This window comes from Hemicordylus capensis, chromosome 2 (assembly GCF_027244095.1).
Source record: "Hemicordylus capensis ecotype Gifberg chromosome 2, rHemCap1.1.pri, whole genome shotgun sequence".
Classification (NCBI taxonomy): domain Eukaryota; kingdom Metazoa; phylum Chordata; class Lepidosauria; order Squamata; family Cordylidae; genus Hemicordylus; species Hemicordylus capensis.
This window is the reverse complement of record NC_069658.1, coordinates 217,734,435-217,749,282: the sequence shown is the minus strand read 5'-3', so window position 1 is coordinate 217,749,282 and position 14,848 is coordinate 217,734,435. Positions and strand designations below refer to the sequence as shown.

Below are 14,848 nucleotides of genomic sequence, written 5' to 3'. Positions count from 1 at the left end.
GGTGGCAGGTTTGCCATGGGGTGGCACACTTCCATGCCCTGTGCTATGGACTTCACCCACCTATCTACTGCTGCCCCAGCCTCACCGACACTTCTCCCCCTGCAATCTGCATCCTGGCCTCCCCATCTCCCTGGCCCCTATTTTCCCTGGCTCCTACCTGCTCACACCACCTCGCCTTCCTTTCATCTTCCAGGCACACTCTGTTCATGTCCTGGGGCCAGTGTGAGCATCACTGATCTCTGTATCAGATAGCAAAATACCTCCAGTTTCACCAGCTCAGCTCGCTCTTCCAGCATCAAGCTTGTCCACCTTTGGCGCTGGAGGGTGCAATGGCAGTGAGGGCCAGGGGCCAGCAGAATTAGTAGCAGTGCACTTTGCGTGATACAGCAAGCGGCAGCATGCACTGACCCCAGGACAAGAACAGAGCGTGCATCTGGAAGGTGATGTGGGAGAGGGGCGGAGTCAGTGCCAACCAATGACTTGGTGGGCGGGGCTGGGGATGAGAGGGCGGGGCTGGGGAGGAGTGGGCTGGCCTGGAGATGAGGGTGGGGCTTGGGAAGAGGGTGGGGCTTAGGGAGAGGAAATGGCTGTGGGAGGGCAGTGCTGGGGAGGAGAGGGCGGGGCTGGGGAAGAGAGGGTGGGGTTTCATCAGCCCGGGCGAGCCTAGGGGCGAGGCTAGAGCCAAGGATAAGGCAGCATGTTACAATTTGCCTTGAGAGGCAACAATCTGTTTCTGCCCAGAAGTCACATTTCCCTGTGACCTGGAAGCCGTTTGGGCAGAGGTGCAGAAAGGTCGCCTAAGAGGGTGGTGCGAAGCCAAAGTTCAATAGGGCTTCGCAGCTGTATTTCTCTTCTAGACCAGAGGGCTGCCAGAAAACCTGCGATGTAAGGACAGGATGTTTCTAAGCATGTGCAAAGTGCCCTTCCTTTGGCAGGAGGCTGCAGCCAGCTGAAATTAAGAGGACTGGCTGGAACCGCAGAACGAATGACTGCAGGCGACAAGTTGATTCATTGGCAAACAATTAGATAAGTGGGCGGAAGGATGGAAAATAATTGCTGGTTGCTAAGGAATGATTCACCCTTTGAGTTACGGTCAGTTGTGTTTTCTTTACCTACTTGGCAGCTAAAGGAGAGCGTGAATGCACCGACACACCTGGTGTTTACTTTTCATTCATTCACCTCCATTTCAAGAATTTATGCATGTTTTTACATGAGTACGTTCGGGTGTTTTGTCTTCTATCACGGATGTGTGTACAGCTTTGGTCACCATCTCTTAAGAAGGATATTGTAGAACTGGAAATGGTGCAGAAGAGGGCAACCAAGATGATCAGGGGCCCGGAGCACCTTCCTTTTGAGGCTGGGCTACAGCATTTGGGGGCCTTTTAGTTTGGGAAAGAAGCGACTACAGGGTGACATGATAGAAGTGTATAAAATTATGCATGGAGAGTGTGGACAGAGAGAAATTGTTCTACTACAACACTAGAACCAGGGGTCATCCCATGGAAATGAAATTGGAGGAGAGCTGGTCTTGTGGTAGCAAGCATGACTTGTCCCCTTAGCTAAGCAGGGTCTGCCCTGGTTGCATATGAACGGAAGGCTTGATGTGTGAGCACTCGTAAGAGATTCCCCTCAGGGGATGGAGCCACTCTGGGAAGAACAGAAGGTTCCAAGTTCCTTCCCTGGCTTCTCCAGGATAGGGCTGAGAGAGATTCCTGCCTCCAACCTTGGAGAAGCTGCTGCCAGTCTGTGTAGACAATACTGAGCTAGATGGACCAATGGTCTGACTCAGTATAAGGCAGCTTCCTATGTTCCTAAGGCCAGGAAATTGAGGATTGACAAAAGGAAGTACTTTTTCACACAGTGCATAATTAATCTACAGAGTTCTCTGCCACAGGATGTGGTGATGGCCATTAGCTTGGATGGCTTCAAAACTGGCTTAGACAAATTCATGGAGGACAGGCCTACCAATGGCTAAGTTTGGTGGCAACGGCGCGCCACCTCCAGCCTCAGATGCAAGATGCTTCTGAATGCCATTTGCAGGGGAGCAACAGCAGGAGAGAGGGTGTGCTGTGCCCTCATCCACCTCTTGCCTGTGGGCTTGAAATGGAAGGCCGAGAAATTTATGAATGACAAAAGGAAGTACTTTTTCACATAGGTTAATGCATAATTAACCTATGGAATTCTCTGCCACAAGATGTGGTGATGGCCACTTGCTTGGATGGCTTCAAAAGGGGCTTGGACAAATTCACTCCTGACTAGCCCAAACCAGGGCCATGCAAATGGTGTTAAGGCTTAGTTCAAAAATAAATGCTTCTAGACTGGAGGCCGTTTTGCTTTAAAGCAGGGCCTCTCAAACTTGGGTCCGCAGAAATTGCTGGACTACAACTCCTACCATCCATTTCAGTTATTGTGGCAGTGGATGATGGGAGTTGGAGTCCAACAATCTCTGGAGACCCAAGCTTGAGAACTCCTGTTTTAAAGAAGCTTGGGCAACTAAGGCCAAGCTCCTCCAAACATGTGCAGAGTGTCATCCCTCCCCACAAGAAAAACAAAAAAACTTTTGTGCTACAACAAAATATCTAACAGCCAATACATCTCTGTACATGCATGCTCTTCTTTTCTGAAGGAAGCTAGCTTCTTTTCTCTCTCTTTTGAATGAAAGCTACCAGACCTCTGAGCATGTATAAAATGCCTTCCCCCGTAATGGAAAACTGCTTTTTAAAATATATCGGCATAATAAAGACTGGATACTTGCAAGTTTGAGTTAGCTACTGCCTCCTGAAAGATCTCTGCTTATTTTCTTTAAAAACAACAACCAGAAAGTAGAAAGATAACCAGGAAAAAACAGCTGACACACTTTCCTGCTCTCTCACATCCTCTTAGTTTGTGCACTCAGGAAAGAAGGGTGAAACCCCAGCCAGGCCAGGAAAATTCAGACTGCTTTCAACTTTGCAGCTCCAGAAGGATTGACAACATCCATCCAGGTTTCTCCCACTACCCACTACCCCCCACCCCCATATCCATTGCCTTACCTGGTCTTCTGCACCCAGCAGTGCCACCAATCTGGCCTTCCAAAGAGCAAGGATCGCTACCGAGACCCCTGACGACCCCTCCACCCTCGCCCCGAAGTCTGGGAGAGAAAACTGCAAATCCTCGTCCTGATTAAAACCCTTCATGTGTTGGGTTTCCCCCCTCTTCTTCTGAGGCCACCTAAGCGGTTTTAGTAGCTGCCCTGTCTGCAGAGCTCTCTCTCTTTCTTACGGCTCGCTGAAATCCACACTGGTTTTGGAGTCCAAGGTTGAAACTTGATGCTTCTGGCCGAACACACACAAAGTTTCAAATTCAATGGTAAGTTGAGGTGGGAGGGAAGGGGAGAGGAGGATGACAGGTAAGGCAGCCAACGGCAGCCCAGGGCTACCTATGAAGCAGCCAATGGCAACGGGGCAGAAACGGGTGTGTGGGGGGGTGCTGAGCTGCAATCTGATGAGGAAAGTAGAGAGGAAACCCAATGCGCGTTCACAGTCCTTGTTCTGTCTTTGGAAGGCAATGTGCTCAAAGGAAATGCCCCCAGCTCGCTGTCTTCCTAGTCAGGCAGGGCAGGGGGCCAGGAAACCCTGGCAGGCCCTTTGAATCCTCTGCATACATCTGGCCCCTTTGCCTGGTCTCTCTTCGGGAAAGCGCCCACCAACGAAAACACCCAGACCGAAAATTCCCCCAGCATTCGAAATACGCAGAAACCGCTTTCTCCGGCCGAAGTTCGGCTGACGGCTTCTCCCAGGCTCGAATTGCAGAGTCGGCAAATGTGGCTTACAGTGGGCCTTGAGCCATAAACAAAGCATGCGCCAATACACGGCCGAGGCAGAGGTCAAGGCCTGCAGACCCTTTTTGTCTTTGGAGCCCGGCCGTTTCCTCCGGCTTCCTCTGCCTGGCCTGCCTCCTGGGCTCGACTTTTCTCCTTTCCTGCAGCCTTTCCTCGCCCACGTTGCTGCGAGAAGAACAATAATTAATTAGAATGCCGCCCGGCGCCGTCTGCCACCTCGTCTCATTCAGCGTCACGGTTCCTCTCGTGGAAACAAAGATCTTTGTTGTTTCAGATGTGTGGGTGGGACCAAAGGGGTTTCATTTACCCCCGGGGTTCACCCATCCTGAACCCTGGAATAATCTATTCTGTTTCCTAGTGCTATTGTTCGGGAAGATATAACATCACAGTAGAATAATAGGATTCATTTGTTTATTTAAATTTTCTTATATACCGCCTCCTCCAAAGACTCTAGGCGGTGAATGACATAACCAATAACAATTAATTAAAATAATAATACTAATAATAATTAAAGGGCAAACACCTAGCAAAAGACAGGATCATAGATTTGGAGGGGGTCTTAGAGGCCATCCAGCCCAACCCTCTAGTCCAAGCATCTGCTCGATGCAAGATGGCCAGAGCTAAAATATGCCCAGTAGATGACAGGCCAGCCTCTTCCTGAAGACCTCCAGAATGGGAGAACCCACAACCCGCAGTAGGGGGCTGGTTCTGATCTTGAACTTTTCTTACCATTAAACCGTTTTTCCTAATGTTCAACCGAAATCTGCCCTTCTGTAACTGAAGCCATAATAGGTTGCCCTCTGAGACAACACTCTTTGCCTTCTCCTGTGTGACAGTCCTTCGGGGATTTGAGGAGTGATATCATAGCTCTTCTTGGTCTTCTTTTGTCCAGGCAAAACATACCCACTTCCTCCAACCTTTCCTGATAAGGCTTGTTTTCTGGACCACTCACCATCTTTTTTTGCCCTCCTCTGAACCTCTTTCAATTTGTCTACCTCCTTCTTAAAGTGCTGCACCCAGAACCAGACCCTCTGCTCCAGATGAGTGCAGAATAAAGTGAAACAATTATTTTTTCGTGACTTACATAGCAACATAGGAAGCTGCCATATACTGAGTCAGACCATAGGTCCATCTAGCTCAGTATTGTCTTCACAGACTGGCAGCATCTTCTCTAAGGTTGCAGGCAGGAATCTCTCTCAGCCCTCTCTTGGAGAAGCCAGGGAGGGAACTTGGAACCTTCTGCTCTTCCCAGAGCGGCTCCATCCCCTGAGGGGAATATCTCACAGTGCTCACACTTCTAGACTCCCATTCAACCAGGGTGGACCCTGCTTAGCTAAGGGGACTTGGAGGATTCTGTTAATGCAGCATGCAATCATATTAGCCTTTTTTGCTGATGCTTCATACTACTGGCTCATGTTCATCTTGTGATTAACTGCAGTCCTGAGATGCTTTTCACATGTGCTGCTAATGTCAAAATAGATATACCTTTTTTTCCATGCAAAACCTGGGAAAAAATGTTTTTAGTATCCCTTGCTATCCTCAGAGGATTCTTGACACTGTCTTTACACTGGCTGTACAAATCTGGCCTATGGGTCTGTATTGATGCATGTTGATGTGTCCATCCTTCAATTATTTGTAGATGTCTTTTTATTTTCTTTTCTTTTCAGCTCATCAGTAAGCTTTTGATGCAGCCACATTGACTATTTTTAAGGCATCTTCCATTTTTCTTTCTCATTGGAATTGATTGTGCATGTGCCTTTAGTAATTCCTTCTTCAGGAATTCCCATTTATCTTGGCCTAAACTTTATTAGTTTATAGAACCTTGTCTGGTGCTTCTGAGCTTATCAAAATCAGCTTTCCTGAAATTCGGGGAATTTGGATCTCATGTTTGACAACACATTTCCCCCTTAGATCAAGCATTCCAGCATGACATGGTCAATTTCTCTCAAAGTTTCCACATAAACAACTTCAGCCTTATTGACCCGCTCTTCCGTATATGGGAGTTCTCAAACTGGGTCTCCAGATGTTCTGCAACCCCCATCATCCCCTGCCACAATTGCCAAAGGCTGGGGGATGATGGGAGCTGTAGTCCAACAACATCTGGGGACCCAAATTTAAGAACCCCTAGAAGTAGGGGGTAGCCAATCCCTCATTCCTTCCTCCACCTTTTGACAGAGTAAGGCATGTCGGGAAGCCTTTCTAATTCTGGCCACACAAACCAGTCTCTGCTAGGTGACAACACCTGGGCCAGAATTGAGGTGTATAGCTTCTGATTTAAGCCTGGTCTTGCAGGACTTAAGCTCTGGGAGCTGTTTGCAAAGAGGGTGAAACCTCACGGTGGTTTTGCTTTCTGTTAGATCTGCTGAGAGAACAAACTGCCGAACTGAGCAAAGAGGCACTTTTTAAAGTGGTGTTTCTTGAGCAGGGGGAGAGCAACTGGCCGTGTCCCTCCCCAGCACAGTCAGAGGTGCTCTTACATCTGGACTTCTGGGCTTAGATCCAGGGCCTCCACACCCCCTGCCCCCCCCAATCCACTTTATTCTGTCGTGGGAGTGTCGGCACCCTGCTGTGCTGCTGGCCCACGCTGCACCGGGAGGCCGAGCATGACCTCTGCTTGAGAGACAGAGGATAGGAAAGAAATATGTGGGATGGGAATATGTTAAGTTGCATGTCGAAATATTTCTCCTAATGCAGATTTGTGACCCCCAAAGGGGTCACAATCTAAAAAGAAACACAAGATAGACACCAGCAGCAGTCACTGGAGGTACTGTGCTGGGGGTGGAGAGGGCCAGTTACTCTCCCCCTGCTAAATAAAGAGACTCGCCACGGTAAAAAGTGCCTCTTTGCCAAGTTAGCAGTGGGTTTGGTAATCGTGTGGGTGGCCGATCCAGCCTCCCAGGGCGGGCTAGCCGCTTGTGTGCAGGGAGAGTGGGCTTGCCAAACCCATCTGGCTCTCCACACTGCTCATGGGGAAAGCCTGTGTGTGTGTGTGGGGGGGTGCTCCAAAATTACCTAAGTGCACCTCTAATCACAGCATCCCTCTAGTGGCTGTTGCTGGTATCTGCCTTCTGATTCTTTATTTGATTGTGAGCTCTTTGGGGACAGGGAGCCTATCTATCTATCTGTGTAAACCACTTTGGGAACTTTTGTTTAAAAGCGGTATATAAATATCCACTGTATTCCTACCTGCAGCCTGGATGTAGAGGAGAGTGTCTCTGGGCATGTGCAGAATGACCTTCCCTCAGTGGTGGGCATGACACAACTCAACTAAGTGGTTCCAGGTGCCCCATAGTTTTGGGATGCGCTGTGTTTAACTCTTGCTTGAAAAGCTAATGCTGCAGTGAGAGAGCCGTAGCATAGTGGTAGTGCCTCTTCTTTGCATGCAGAAGGCCCCAGATTCAATCCCTGGCATCTCCAGGTAGGGCTTGCAAAGAACCCCCTCTCTGGAGCCCTAGAGAGATGCTTCAGTCAGAATAGACAATAGGGGTGTGCCCAAATCAATGTTTTTGATATAATTTGTGCCCCAAACAAATCACCCCTGATTGGTTTTGTCTCCAAATCTACCCCACCCCAAATCATCCAGATTCAATTTGTTTTTGCTTCAATTCAATTCAGATTTGGACCAATTCAGACCACTTAACAAGGTCCCAGAGGTACAAAATTTGGGTGTTGGGTAGGTACCCATGCGTGCCATCTACCACCCAAATTTCAAGGCAGTAAGACACTTCCTTGACTTTTAATGATTTTTTTTAGTTTTTACTGACTTTGAACATTTCCACCATAGGAAACAATGGGGATTCAAAGTTGCCATATCCTAACCCTAACATAGATCCCCGGCTTTAGAAGTGGAGTTATGGAGCAAAATGTGCAGTCATTTTTCAAGACTTTGGATTCTTTGCTGTATAATAACTTTTTCTCATAACGAATCCCTATGAGGATTCATCATACGCCTTCATTTCTTCTGTTCATTTTGACCTCACTGCTTTGCAGGTGGGGGTGGGGAATTAGAGGCATCCCGTGTTCCAACTACCCCCCAACCCACAAGCCACTGTGTACTCAGTTTATATTTTAGGAATTTTTGAGGTGTTTAGACTCTTTGGTATGTAATGATCCACATAGGGGTTCATTATGAGGAAAGGTTATTTATTTATTTATTTATTACATTTATTTATTTATAAATTATTATTTATTATTTATTTATTACATTTATAAACCTCCCCATCCAGAGGCTCTGGGCAGTGTACTCTTTGGTATTAGACACCAAAGAGCCTAAACGCTTGAAAAAATCCTAGAACATAAACTGAGTAGTACCCCACTTCCTTGCGGATGGGAGTGGGGTGTAGTTGGCACATAGCAGTTGACAGCTGGCACTGTTGAAAAGACAGTCAAAATGAATAGAAGAAATGAAAGTGTGTAATAGGGATTCATTGAGGGGAAGTTATTATACACCAAAGAATCCAAACACTTTGAAAAATAGTGGCCACACATTTTGCTCCATAACTCCACTTCTACAAGGGCTGGAACTTAGCTTTTAAAGCTGGGAATCTGGGGGAATTAATGTGAGGGATCCGAATCTCGAATCAATCTGAATTGAATCAGGTGTGATTTGATTTGGACCCGAATCTGGCCAATGGACAACAGGGGTGATTTGTTTTGTCTCCAAATCACCTGAATCAGCTTGATTGGAATCAGTTTGCTCATCCGTAATAGACAATACTGAGCTAGATAAATCAAGGGTCTGCCTCAGTAGAAGACAGCTTGTGCTGAAGGGCTATAGCATAGGCATGTGCACAAAATTAATTTTGCATTTTGTTTTGAGCTCGGAACGAAACACAAAATTGTCACGAACCTTTCATCAAAATATTGGTCGAGCCAGCCGTTTCGATGAAACAGAGTCGAAGTTCTGAATGTTCCGAGTGTTCCAGTCATAGGGAACAATGAGGAACTCAAAACACCCAATTGTTCACCATGGGTAGGGACACCAAAGTGGGTTAAGTGGTCGGGCATGATGGGTGCTACCTACGAACCCACAAAATAAATGGGCAAGTGGGCAATTTTTAAAAACACATTTTTAACCTTTGCCCAAAACTCCCATAGGATCTTATGGGAGTTTTGGGGAAAGGTTATTAATTTGCAATGCATTTTGCAACCCTGCCTTGAAAAACACTGCAGAAGCGCACAGTAAAAGTGAATCTGTCCTGCCCAACACAGAGCACACAGTTCAAACACAGTCCAAATGGCCAAAAATGAATCACTAGCCCAGAATCTATTGCCAGCCACAGTGCCTGAGCTTCAGTAACATCATTGGTATAAGTTGCTCTTTCTCACACAATTAGGTCTCCTTACATTACTTCCTGGCATTGCAACAGCTGCCACAACAGAACCCTTACTTAGCCACAAGCATAGCCATAAGCACAACTAGAGGAGTGGTACTGTGCATAAACAATACAAAAACAAATACCACTAAATGAACAAGATGTAAACTATTTATGTAAACATGAAATACATCAACTTACTACAATGTAAACAATGTGTAACCTATACAAACAATGAGTGTAACAAGATGAGTGTAAACACACACACACACACACACACACACACACACACACACACACACCCCACTGCCCCCGTCCATTTCTCACCACAGCACTATCTCATAACCAAACCAAACCACAACTCAAGGAAGGCAGGCACCCAAGTTCTGACTTTGTCAAACTGAGATCCAGCAAAACCAGATAGTTATATCAGCAATAGCACAGCCTATTATACTCAGTGCTGAGAAAAGAAAACCACAGAATCAAACCCTCCTTCTTCCTTTCCTGATGTATCCTCTTCTTCAAGAGAAGCACACTATAAGGGCTCTCTCACCTCCCAGTCCCTTTGAATACATTTTGAATTTGAAATTTCCTCCAAAAGTGTCCCTCCCTCCCTCTTCCCTCTCCCCCAGCCAATGGGGGCACAATTGATCATGGCAACATTTGATTTGTATGATAACAAGCCAAGGAGATTGCAAGCCAATTGGAAGCCAGTGCCAGAAAACCAATAAGCAAGGGAAAAAACAGACTTCCAAAATGGCACTCGAAACAGCCAAAACATATTGATCAAAATGGGGTCAGTCAAGCTCGAAACAGGCCCTTTATTTGAAGGGCATTCTGTTTCGAGCTCAAAACTCTTGAAATGGCCCATTTTGAGCTCAAAACACTTTGAGCTCAAAATATTTTGCACATTCCTACTGAGCTATAGCTCAGTGGTAGAGCATCTGCTTTGCATGCCAAAGATCCCAGGTTCAATCCTTGGCAGCATCTCCAGGAACAGGTGAGAAAAAGTCCTGCTGGAAGCCCGGGAGGCCTGCTGCCAGCCAGTGTCGACGTTACTGGGCTACATGGAGCAAGAGTCTGACTCAGCATTCAGCAGCTTCCTATGTTCTTATGTGCTGTGCCCTTGCGGAGTCGCCACTTCTCTCTGTGTGCTCTTTTGCATTAAAGGTTTTCCGGCTACAGTTTCCCAGCTTTTGGAGACTTCTACAATCTCTTCCAAGCTATCAAGTTCTGTTTTTGCAGGCTTCTGCTTGCTTAAGATTTCCCTCTTTTTCTTTTATGTACTTGTTCCATTTTTCTCTCTGTTTTTCCAGCCACCTCCCCCACTTTTCTTCTCATGGCAGATGACGGTGCTTGCAGACTCCTGGGCTGGCCGACGCGCCCTCTCTTCCTTTTCTCCCACATAAGGGGCCCCTTTCCGGCTGGTGCACACACATGTGCTGCACAATGAGAAGCACTGTCGTTTCCTACAAGCTCTGCAAAGCGAGGGGAGAGGTTTGGGCTGGGTGGGCAGGTGGGCTTCACACCCTCTGCTCTTTTGCAAAAGATGTATGGCTTTAAGGTGCATCAGGCATATATTCTGCTAGCCCTTTCCCCAGCTGTAGACGCTTTTGGAAAGACCACAAACATCATCACCATCATAATTATTAATAATTAACTAGCATTAATTATTAACTATTATTAATTATTGTTGGACTACAATGCCCATCATCCCCAGCTGTGAAGGCTGAAGGCTATCCCCATTGTAAATTGAGTGGTGATGCAAATGGCCTCTGTGATGCGTGGAGGTCACGAAAATAGCCTCTGTGCATGCACAGAGACCCAAACCAGGCCTCCCAAACCATTTTAGGAGGCCCTGCCGCCACTGCCGATGTCTCTGTTGCTGGCTGCCACCTGTACCATCCCCACTGTCCGAACTGCCTGGAAATTAAAGGTAGAAATTTCCCTTTTACTCTCCTTTCCTTAGGCTAGGGAATCCTCTTATACTTGTAAAGAAGAATCCTTGCCAGATTCCCCTTTACAAGTATACCCCCAAACCGGCCCACAAATCTGTTCTTAGTATACTCCCGAACCAGCCTGCAAACTGCCCCCCCTTTGAGGGGATGGTCCGGTTCCAACTCGGACCACCTGAACCAGGCCGGTTCAATGTCAAGCCCAGCTCGAATCGAGCTGGCTCACACATCCCTACCGTCTGGTTTCTCTAAGACAGGGTTCTTCTTTGAGAAGCAGTGTGCTTAAAGGTTAGAGTAAGCTGAAATCAATCCCTGCTTGACCGCGAAGCTCATTGGTTAACATTGGGCCAGTTCCTATATCTATGATTCGCCTCCCTCACAGGGTTGTTTTGAAGATATGATTGCCATCTTCAAGTATCTGAAAGGCTGTCACATGGAAGGAGGAGTGTTTCTGTTCTGTGTTTCTCCTGATGGCAGGTCTAGAATCTATGGGTTGAAATTGCAAAGCAGCAAGTTTAGGCTAGACATTAGGAAGCATTTCCTGAAAGTAAGAGCTTCTGGGCAGTGGAACACTCTGCCTCATGCAGAGGTGGGCTCTCCATTGCTGGAGGTTTTCAAACAGAGGTAGGATGCCATCTGTCAGGGATGCTGTGATGGATTCTTGCACTGAGCAGGGGGTAGACTAGAACATGGGTTCTCAACATTGGGTCCCCAGATGATGTTGGACCAACACCCATAATACCCAACTAAAGGACATTGGGGCTGGGGATTATGGGAGCTGAACTCCAGTAACATGATTTTAATGGTGTTTTAATGTAAACTGCCCTGAGCCTTTTGGAAGGGCGGCATAAAAATTTAAACAAACAAACAAACATCTGGGGACCCAAGGTTGAGAATCGCTGGACTAGAAGACCTCTAAGGTCCCTCCCAACTCTAACGTTCTATGATTCCATGAATTAACAGTAGGAGTTTGAGCAGATCAATCTCTCCATTCAGTATACTACCTTTGTATATGGTAAAAACAATGGTTCTGACTCAAGAAGCATTGTCATGAACCCTGCTGATTACAGAGATCACATGGGAGTTATTTGAACATGGCTTCATGCTGCAGGGTAGAGGTTGAGTGAAGACCCTTCAAATCACACTCGCAGGATTGAGGGAGGCAGCCCCTCCCCTCTGCTCTCGGGTTTTGTTTTGGTGCAAGTTCACATGTTTTCCTCCGTGTTTTTCTTCTAGCCAATCGGGAGTAGAGAGAGTACTAAAGAGCTACATTTGCATTTGTAAAGAAAGTATCCTTCTTATCATGCTAATGATTCTACATCAGTGCCTCTCCCTATTTGCTCTGGCATTTGCAGAAAAAGTAGCTTAAAACCATCATTTTTAAATCCCGGAAATACCGCGAGACAAGCTAGAATTCACAAGACAAAGCCTGATTGGTGTGTGGAGTGGGTCCAAGGATCTAGAAGGAACTTCGGGGTAAGTTTGGCTGGTGTGTGAACGCACATACTCTCTGAATAAGAACATAAGAACAGCCCAAGGCCCATCTAGTCCAGCATCCTGTTTCAAACAGTGGCCCACCAGATGCCGCTGGAAGCCCACAGGCAGGAGTTGAGGGCATGCCCTCCCTCCTGCTGTTATTCCCCTGCAGCTGGTACTCAGAGGCATCCTGCCTTCGAGGCTGGAGGTGGCCTATAGCCCTCCGACTAGTAGCCCTCTCCTCCACGAAGTTATCCAAACCCCTCTTCAAGCCATCCAGGTTGTTGGCTGTCACCACATCTTGTGGCAGAGAATTCCACAAGTCGATTATGCATTGTGTGAAAAAGTACCTTCATTTGTTGGTCCTAAATTTCATGGCAATCAATTTCATGTGATGACCCCTTGTTCTAGTGCTATGTGAGAGGGAGAAAAATCTCTCTATCCCCTTTCTCCACACCATGCAATGACTTTAGAGACCTCTATCAGGTGTCCCCGCAGTTGTCTTTTTTCTAAACTAAATAGCCTCAGGTGTTGTAGCCTTGCCTCATAAGAAAGGCTTCTCTGGATGCCTTTAAAAAATCGCTTAGGACACACCTGTTTTCTAAAACTCTTTTCTAAAACTCTTGCTAAAACTATTTTAAAACTATTTTATGTTTTGTTAAAACTTTAAAATGTAATTTTAAGATTATTTTAGTGTTTTAACTGAATTTTATGTATTGTTTTAAGTTGATCTTGAGATCTAGGTGTTAGGCAGCTTATAAATGTAACAAGCAAACAAGCAAGCTAGCAAGCAAACAAACACACTTTCCTTATTTTTAAAATGATGCATGCTGTGTCATAGCAAGCACCATAGAGAGGCAGTGTGGCATAGTGGTTTGATGGGCATGCTTTGATCTGCATGGCCTGGGTTCAAGCCCCTGCTCAGCTATGATGCCTCACAGGGGTTATTGTGAGAATGCTATAGCAGATTCCTGCACTGAGCAGGGGGTTGGACTAGAGGACCTCCAAGGTCCCTTCCAATGCTTACATTCTATGATTCTGTGAGGATGAAGGGGTGACAGGGCAGGATAAAAATGTAATCAATCAAGGAGGTATTCCTTGTATGTATTTTATTTATTTATTTACAATATTTCTATACCGCCCCAAACTTGCGTCTCTGTAGAAGAGGCATTCCCGATATGTAGAAGAAGCATTCCCTGTATGAGAAAATATATGAGCCTCTTCTCATGATCCATCAGAAGTGCTCCAGGGAGGTCTGCGGGGAGTGTGGGTTACACTTACCCTCCCCGCAGATGAGCAGTGCTGCCTCCTTACGTGGGTGGATCGCCCACCCAGAAGAGCTTTAGGGGTCAGGGTGCTGGGATGTTCTCCCCACATGCTACCTGCCCCCAAAGCTCCAATAATGCACCGCACGGGTGTGTGGTGCATTATTTGGATCCCCCCTCCCACCAAGTCTGCCAGGTGCGGCTGACGGATGGTTGCCAAAAGTTAACCTAACCACGTTTTGAGGTGTGGCTTCACAGGCGGGTTTGCTGCCGTGTTGCCACTGGGATCGGGCCCAATCCTGGTGGTTCACACGTTTGTGCAAAACTGGGCTGGGCTTCCTTAGCCCGGTTTTGCACACATGTGTGAATAGCTTCCATATGTGTTCTATGTGGCAATGTCAGTTCAAAGAGGCTTGCTGCAATTTTGCTTTGTCTTTCTTCCACCCCCAACCCCACACAAACAGATTTTTTTTCTTCTAATGCTACTAACAAACCCAGAAACAAGACACTAAGCCTCATGGTCTTGGTAATTCCAGATCAGGAAGAAGGCCATAATATTTTACAGATGTTGACCTCCTGGGAATATCTGGTGCTCTTTTGAGAGCAGATTAAAATGGAGAACTGTAATTTTTGCAAGGATATGTGAGCATGAATAGGATGGATAGGATTTCCCAAAGAGGAAATCTAGCCTCCCGTCTTCATTTTTGCTCCAAATTTCATGCAGATCCAAATTATTCTGGAGATCGGGGGGGGGGGGGAAGTAATATACAGCCTAGGACAACCTAGATTAAATAACAATACTTCTTTTTTTAAAAAAGCTGGAAAGGTTACTTTGCTGCCTTGTCTCCAGAAGCCTGAGAAAACTCATCCCTCTGACAAGAACGGTCTGGATGTCATCCAATAAACAGAGTTCATGAGCTCACACCCAGCATTTACAAGATGAGTTGGTCAAATAAGGCATTGTTTCACTGGCTTTGTGTTTTGCCAGGGTCTAGTAGGCTGCTCACGGAACAAAGA

The 14,848-nt window shown here is 46.5% G+C and overlaps 1 protein-coding gene across 1 annotated transcript in view; it reads right to left on the bottom strand.

The window, feature by feature from the left end:
* The window catches only part of TNFAIP8L1 (TNF alpha induced protein 8 like 1), a 32,453-nt gene extending 19,441 nt beyond the window's left edge, over nt 1-13,012 (bottom strand). The window contains exons 1-2 of the mRNA XM_053303259.1: nt 12,917-13,012; nt 3,033-3,985 (exon numbers count right to left, since the gene is read on the bottom strand). The gene's annotated coding sequence lies outside the window, so the exon portion shown is untranslated. The remainder of the gene's footprint in view (nt 1-3,032; nt 3,986-12,916) is intronic.
* Between the last annotated feature and the right edge of the window lie 1,836 nt (nt 13,013-14,848).